This window comes from Anastrepha obliqua, unplaced genomic scaffold (assembly GCF_027943255.1).
Source record: "Anastrepha obliqua isolate idAnaObli1 unplaced genomic scaffold, idAnaObli1_1.0 ptg000014l, whole genome shotgun sequence".
Lineage (NCBI taxonomy): Eukaryota > Metazoa > Arthropoda > Insecta > Diptera > Tephritidae > Anastrepha > Anastrepha obliqua.
Window position 1 is genome coordinate 80,001 of NW_026562180.1, and position 7,500 is coordinate 87,500.

The 7,500-nt window shown below is 41.7% G+C and overlaps 1 non-coding gene and 2 pseudogenes across 1 annotated transcript in view; all 3 read left to right on the forward strand.

Annotated features, from left to right (window-relative positions):
- LOC129251415 (small subunit ribosomal RNA) overlaps positions 1 to 141 on the forward strand; it is a 1,991-nt gene extending 1,850 nt beyond the window's left edge. Inside the window, exon 1 of the ribosomal RNA XR_008582963.1 lies at positions 1 to 141. This exon is cut by the window's left edge and continues 1,850 nt beyond it. This is a non-coding gene — a ribosomal RNA (small subunit ribosomal RNA).
- A 598-nt stretch (positions 142 to 739) lies between these two features.
- LOC129251433 (5.8S ribosomal RNA) lies at positions 740 to 920 on the forward strand (annotated as a pseudogene).
- A 444-nt stretch (positions 921 to 1,364) lies between these two features.
- LOC129251428 (large subunit ribosomal RNA) lies at positions 1,365 to 4,146 on the forward strand (annotated as a pseudogene).
- The last annotated feature ends 3,354 nt before the right edge of the window (positions 4,147 to 7,500 follow it).

Sequence of the window (7,500 nt, forward strand, 5' to 3'; positions counted from 1 at the left end):
ATTTAGTGAGGTCTCCGGACGTGATCACTGTGACGCCTCGTGTGTCACGGTTGTTTCGCAAAAGTTGACCGAACTTGATTATTTAGAGGAAGTAAAAGTCGTAACAAGGTTTCCGTAGGTGAACCTGCGGAAGGATCATTATTGTGTTCCATATCCGTAAGAAAAACAAACAAACAAACAAACAAACAAACAGACAAGCAAACAAACGAACAAAAAGAAAAAAAAAAAAAAAAAAAAAAGAAAAAAAAAAAAAAAATTTATATAATTATTTTGAATCCATAATTCTTTTTATTCTTTTTCATTCAATTTGTGATCCATCAATTATATCATATTAAATATAATATATGATGGTACATTTTGTAATGTTTTTTCTTATTTTTTTCTTTTAAAAACCTTTAAACATGAAAATAAAAAGTTGTACTTATTATTCATTTGATTGAATGATAAGTTAATTTGTTCACAATAACAAAAGTGGTATATATTTATTATATTATTATATATATACATAAAATGATTAAAAAAATACAAAATAATTGAATCATAATAAATACCACCACTGTATTATTGTTGAACTAAGACATTCGCAACTTAATAAAAATGTTTAGAGTTAAATATATTTGATATATATTATTGAAAGAAAATCAATTTATATATTATTAATATTATTTAATTTTACTCTTTCAATTAATATATGCAAAAAAAAATTGACATTTGTTATAAATAAAAATAAATAAAAAAATACTCTAAGCGGTGGATCACTTGGCTCATGGGTCGATGAAGAACGCAGCAAACTGTGCGTCATCGTGTGAACTGCAGGACACATGAACATCGACATTTTGAACGCATATCGCAGTCCATGCTGTTATGTACATTAAATTCAATTTTAAAGTACTGCTTGGACTACATATGGTTGAGGGTTGTAAGACTATGCTAAATAAGTTGCTTATTCTTTTATAAAAATAATTGAATTTAAGCAAATGTGTATATTATTGGATTTTAAATAATTCATAATATTAATAGCAAAAAAAATAAAGATATATAATGAATTTTATTTATTATATATTCTTTAAAAAAAAAATCCTCTCAAATAAAATGAAATGATGAAAATATTGAATCTAAGTATTCTTTACAAAAAATTTTCATATTATTTATATATATATATATAAAATAATAATTTATATATGTAATTAAAAGGAGGAATGTCTAGCATAAAAATTAAATTTTTTATTCTAGGATTGCCTCATTTTACATTATTATTATTTTTATATATTTACAATATATAAAAGGAGAAAAGAAAAATAGAGATGAAAAGATGATATAATTTTTTTATTAAATTGTGAGAAGATAAAAAAAGAATATTAAAACAACCTCAACTCATATGGGATTACCCCCTGAATTTAAGCATATTAATGAGGGGAGGAAAAGAAACTAACAAGGATTTTCTTAGTAGCGGCGAGCGAAAAGAAAATAGTTCAGCACTAAGTCACTTTGTCTATATGTCAAATGTGAGATGCAGTGTATGGAATATCTTAATATCTAGTATGAGAAATTAACGATTTAAGTCCTTCTTAAATGAGGCCATTTACCCATAGAGGGTGCCAGGCCCGTATAACGTTAATGATTACTAGAAAGATATTTCCAAAGAGTCGTGTTGCTTGATAGTGCAGCACTAAGTGGGTGGTAAACTCCATCTAAAACTAAATATAACCATGAGACCGATAGTAAACAAGTACCGTGAGGGAAAGTTGAAAAGAACTCTGAATAGAGAGTTAAATAGTACGTGAAACTGCTTAGAGGTTAAGCCCGATGAACCTGAATATCCATTATGAAAAATTCATCATTAAATAATTAAAAAAATAATGTGCATTTTTTTCATATAAGGACATTGTAATCTATTAACATAATAAAGTATTTATCAAAAGATCATTGGTGATATTAAGTTTATTTAAATTAATTTGCTTTTTAAGCATATTAACATAAAATAAATACTAATGATTTGATAAAGTGTTGATAGATTTTATTATATATAATGCTAAAATTCATTTTTTGAATTTTACAAAAAATTTAATATCTATGATATTAATATTTATTTGTATGCATTTATATGATTAACAATGCGAAAGATTCAGGATACCTTCGGGACCCGTCTTGAAACACGGACCAAGGAGTCTAACATATGTGCAAGTCATTGAGTTATATTAAACTTAATGGCATAATTAACTTAACTTAAATATAATGGGATTAATTTTTAGTCTATTTTTTAATAAATAGTCAATTAATTCAATCCCGGGGCGTTCCATATAGTTATGTATAATGATAATTTATTATTATTTATACCTCTAACTGGAGCGTACCTTGAGCATATATGCTGTGACCCGAAAGATGGTGAACTATACTTGATCAGGTTGAAGTCAGGGGAAACCCTGATGGAAGACCGAAACAGTTCTGACGTGCAAATCGATTGTCAGAATTGAGTATAGGGGCGAAAGACCAATCGAACCATCTAGTAGCTGGTTCCCTCCGAAGTTTCCCTCAGGATAGCTGGTGCATTTAAAAATTATATAAAATAATCTTATCTGGTAAAGCGAATGATTAGAGGCCTTAGGGTCGAAACGATTTTAACCTATTCTCAAACTTTAAATGGGTAAGAACCTCACCTTTCTTGATATGAAGGTTGAGGTTATGATATAATGTGCCCAGTGGGCCACTTTTGGTAAGCAGAACTGGCGCTGTGGGATGAACCAAACGTAATGTTACGGTGCCTAAATTAACAACTCATGCAGATACCATGAAAGGCGTTGGTTGCTTAAAACAGCAGGACGGTGGACATGGAAGTCGTAATCCGCTAAGGAGTGTGTAACAACTCACCTGCCGAAGCAACTAGCCCTTAAAATGGATGGCGCTTAAGTTGTATACCTATACATTACCGCTAAAGTAGATGATTTATAAAACAATTTCGATTGATTTATAAATTTTGAAACTTTAGTGAGTAGGAGGGTACAATAGTGTGCTTAGAAGTGTTTGGCGTAAGCCTGCATGGAGCCGCTATTGGTACAGATCTTGGTGGTAGTAGCAAATAATCGAATGAGACCTTGGAGGACTGAAGTGGAGAAGGGTTTCGTGTGAACAGTGGTTGATCACGAGTTAGTCGGTCCTAAGTTCAAGGCGAAAGCCGAAAATTTTCAAGTTTTTAATAAAAAAAAATATTAATAAAAATATATTTAAAAATAATTAAAATACTTGAATTATTTTGAACGAAAGGGAATACGGTTCCAATTCCGTAACCTGTTGAGTATCCGTTTGTTATTAAAAATGGGCCTTGTGCTCATCCTGGCAACAGGAACGACCATAAAGAAGCCGTCGAGAGATATCGGAAGAGTTTTCTTTTCTGTTTTATAGTCGTACTACCATGGAAGTCTTTCGAAGAGAGATATGGTAGATGGACTAGAAGAGCATGACATTTACTGTTGTGTCGATATTTTCTCCTCGGACCTTGAAAATTTATGGTGGGGTCACGCAAACTTCTCAACAGGCCGTACCAATATCCGCAGCTGGTCTCCAAGGTGAAGAGTCTCTAGTCGATAGAATAATGTAGGTAAGGGAAGTCGGCAAATTAGATCCGTAACTTCGGGATAAGGATTGGCTCTGAAGATTGAGATAGTCGGGCTTGATTGGGAAGCAATACCATGGTTTATGTACTCGTTCTGGGTAAATAGAGAATTACGATTCTTGTTCCCCGGATAGTAGTTACGTAGCCAATTGTGGAACTTTCTTGCTAAAATTTTTAAGGAATTATATCATTCGATATATATTCCTTTTAAATTATAACGATTATCAATTAACAATCAATTCAGAACTGGCACGGACTTGGGGAATCCGACTGTCTAATTAAAACAAAGCATTGTGATGGCCCTAACGGGTGTTGACACAATGTGATTTCTGCCCAGTGCTCTGAATGTCAAAGTGAAGAAATTCAAGTAAGCGCGGGTAAACGGCGGGAGTAACTATGACTCTCTTAAGGTAGCCAAATGCCTCGTCATCTAATTAGTGACGCGCATGAATGGATTAACGAGATTCCTACTGTCCCTATCTACTCATTCTCAGTCTGACTGTTGAATAGTGCGGACGTGTCGTGTGCTAAGCGGTGATTTGCGATTTTTGTGATTTCCTTTTGCGGTTACATTCGTGTGTGAGTACCGGTGTATTACAGTTGTGCGAGTGACGCTAATATTGTTGTGGCTGTACCATAGCGGTACAGTGTTTACAATTAATTGCGCTAGTGAGTGCCGTTGTCCGAGTGACGCTACTTTGTAGTAGCTGTACAGTGTTACGAATAATTGAAAGTGCCGTACGGTAGTGTTGTTGGACACTCCAGTGAGTGCCAATATACTCCGTGCTATAGACACAGAGTGCGTGTTTGTGAGTGCTGCTAGATACAGCGTTGGAAATTTTCCATCAAGTTGTTTACAACTTTTGCGGGCGTGCCGTTGTTTTTCGGCGTGGTGTGTTGTGCGTAGCTGTACCATAGCGGTGCATTGTTTACGAGCAATTGCTCAGGTGACTACGGTTTGTGCTAGTGACGCCACCGTTTGCGTGACTGTACATTGCGTACAAGTGTACCTTGTTGGTAAGTTGTTTACAACTTTTGAGTGCCGCTATTTCTGGCGTGGTTTTTGGCGCGTGCCGTTAATTCTTGGCGTCGGTGTAGTGTCGCGCTGTTATTTTTTGGCGTGGGTTCGTTGGGTGCGTGTACACTAGGTCTGTCGTGCCGCTATATTGCCATATTTGGCAACAGTAAAAAGGGCGTCCCCTTTTGTGCGTGGGTTAAGTACTGCCCCAAGGTTGAATACCTTGTGCAGGTGCCGCGAACAGAGCGTGCTGCGTTTTTGCCTGCGGTCGAGCTCGGCGTTAGCTCCACCTCGGTCGACCCGTCCTTGTTCGGGGAACAGTGTTCCGTCCGGCAAGGCATTGGTGGTGGCCTTTGCCAAACCTTTGGTTGGCGCTGTGGGCTACGCCCTCGCGCTTTGCTTTGGCTCGCCGATAGGTGCAGCCGCTGTGTGCGTGCCTGTGCGGGGTTCGTTCCTGCCGTGCAGTAATTGCCGTTGCCCAAAAGGGACTCAATTTTTGTTGTTGCTCAGGAGGCCTTATCCGGCGAATTCGGCAACCTAAGTGTGAGGGTCGTTGGGCAATGCCCAAATTAGAAGGTGTGAGGAAGAGGGCGAACACCCCTCTTCCAAGCGGTTCGGCGGTGCCATCGTCGGCAATGGACGAATCGACGTCCGGAGAGGAGGAGGTGATTTTGCGGTCTCCTCCTCGCATTAAGAAGAAGACCGCTGGGGGTGCAGCGGTCGCGGTGGTGAAGTCAGGTAAGGAGGTTTTAAAGGTACCTGAAAAGGTGCCTTCCAGTAAGTCGGGGGTGAGTGGAAGCGATGGCGCTTCCGAAAGTGGAAAAATTGGGAGTGGGAAAAAGGGGAGTAAGACAGGGGCTAAATTAGGTCCAGCTGGGAAGCACTTGGTAGATTTCTGTAAGAGATTGCGTGCTTCCCAGGAAGGTTTGGGAGCGTTCGGGGGGGGTGCCGAACAGAAGAAGGTTGGGGGCGAATTTATGGGACGCTTTAAGTCCATTGTGACGGCCTTTAGTGGAGCCGTCATTGACATGGACGGCGTCCCGAAGAGCACAGCGAAGGATCTCCTTGGATACTCCTTGGAGTTTGAGGAGCTCTTTGTTGAGATGGTGGCGGAGATCGCCCATCTTCGTGGGCGGTTGGAAGCCACCATGACAACCAGGGAGGAAGCACCTCGGAGGACGGCTGGAGCTGCGCTGGCTGGTGCAGCGATGATGCCGGCACCTCAGGCGCCTGCGCCTGTGTTGCCTGCGTTGCCGGTGCCCAAGCCAGTTGAGACCTGGTCGGTCGTAGTGAGGGGTAAAACCCCCACTACTTCCAAGGAGGTGATCAAGAAAGTTGTAAAGGAGGTTGGGCCTTCCATGGGGGTTAGGGTGCACGAGGTGCGCCCGTTGAAGGATGGAGGTGCGATTATTCGCACCCCATCCGTTGCCGAGAGGGATAACTTGGCAAAAAATGCCAAGTTTTCCGAAGTGGGGCTCGATGTGAGCATACGTCGGAAGCTGGGGCCTAGGGTTGTGGTCCAGGGGGTTCACACGGAGATCTCCCCTGAGGATTTCATGGGAGAGTTGTTCCGGTTGAACCTCAAGGAGTTCAGCCCTGGGTGCCGTGAGAAGGACGTGAGGATGATCAGCCGTCCTTGGAAGGTCAGCCCCGATGGGGTGACGAATGTTGTCCTTGAGGGAACGGACATGCTAATGTCCGCCCTCCTGGAAGCAGGTCGTTGCTACATAAAGTGGTTTTCCTTCCGGGTACGGCCAGACCAACTGACGCCCGGCTGCTTCCGATGCATGGGGTTTGATCACAGGGTGGCAGAATGCAGAGCCAAGAAGGATGTCTGCCGTAGGTGCGGGCAAGAAGGACACAGGAGTGCAGGTTGTGGCAATGCCCCGCATTGTCGCAACTGTGCATTTAAGGGCAAGCCAGCCGGACATCTAATGATGTCCACTGTCTGCCCGGTGTACTGTGCCATTGTTGCCCGTGCGAACGCTAGACATTGATGGTTGAACTATATCAACTGAACTGTCAGGGGTCATATGCCGTGATGTGTGAATTGGGGGCGTGTATGTCGGAGGGGGGCTGCGGCATTGCTTTGCTCCAGGAACCATACTCCACCAATGGGGTGGTGAGAGGCCTTCCTGGGGGCTTCAGGGTCTTTACGGACCTTGGAGTCAAGGCCGCAGTAGCTGTGTGTGAGCCAAGCTACTCTTGTGTAGTAGTTGACTCATCACAGTGGGGAGTATGTGTGTGTGTCGAGGGGGAATTCGGCAGAATGAATGTCGTCAGCTTGTACTGCAAGTCTGACGAGCCTCTAGAGCCCTACTTAAGATACATTGATGCGGTGCTACTACTTGAGAGTAGCATTCCTGCCATCGTGTGTCTTGACGCGAATGCTACCTCCCCGATGTGGTTCAGCAAGGTATCCAGGCATACTGCTGGATATCGGAGCCACACTCGGGGTGAGGTTATGAGCGAGTGGGTTGTGGCGAATAACCTTCTTGTAGCAAACGAACCAAGCGTATGGTATACGTTTGAGGGGCCTAGAGGTGTGAGTGACATTGACGTGACGCTCATGAATGACGCAGCAGCGGGTACGTTCGAGTGTAAATGGAGTGTTAGGGGGGGTTGGGGAATTAGTGACCATAATTTAATACAAATTATGGTTACCCCCCGTACCCCGCAGCTAGAAGGGGGGAGTCCATTGAGGCGATGGCGTACCTCGTGTACCGACTGGAACCGATATGGACATACTGTTAGGGAAGCGGTATTGGATATACCGCTTAGGGAGTTTGAGGAATTGGGGGTTGACGAGCAAATTGCTCGTCTATATGAATGTGTCTGGGGTGTGAATGACTTATTGTTTAGGAAAGCTAGG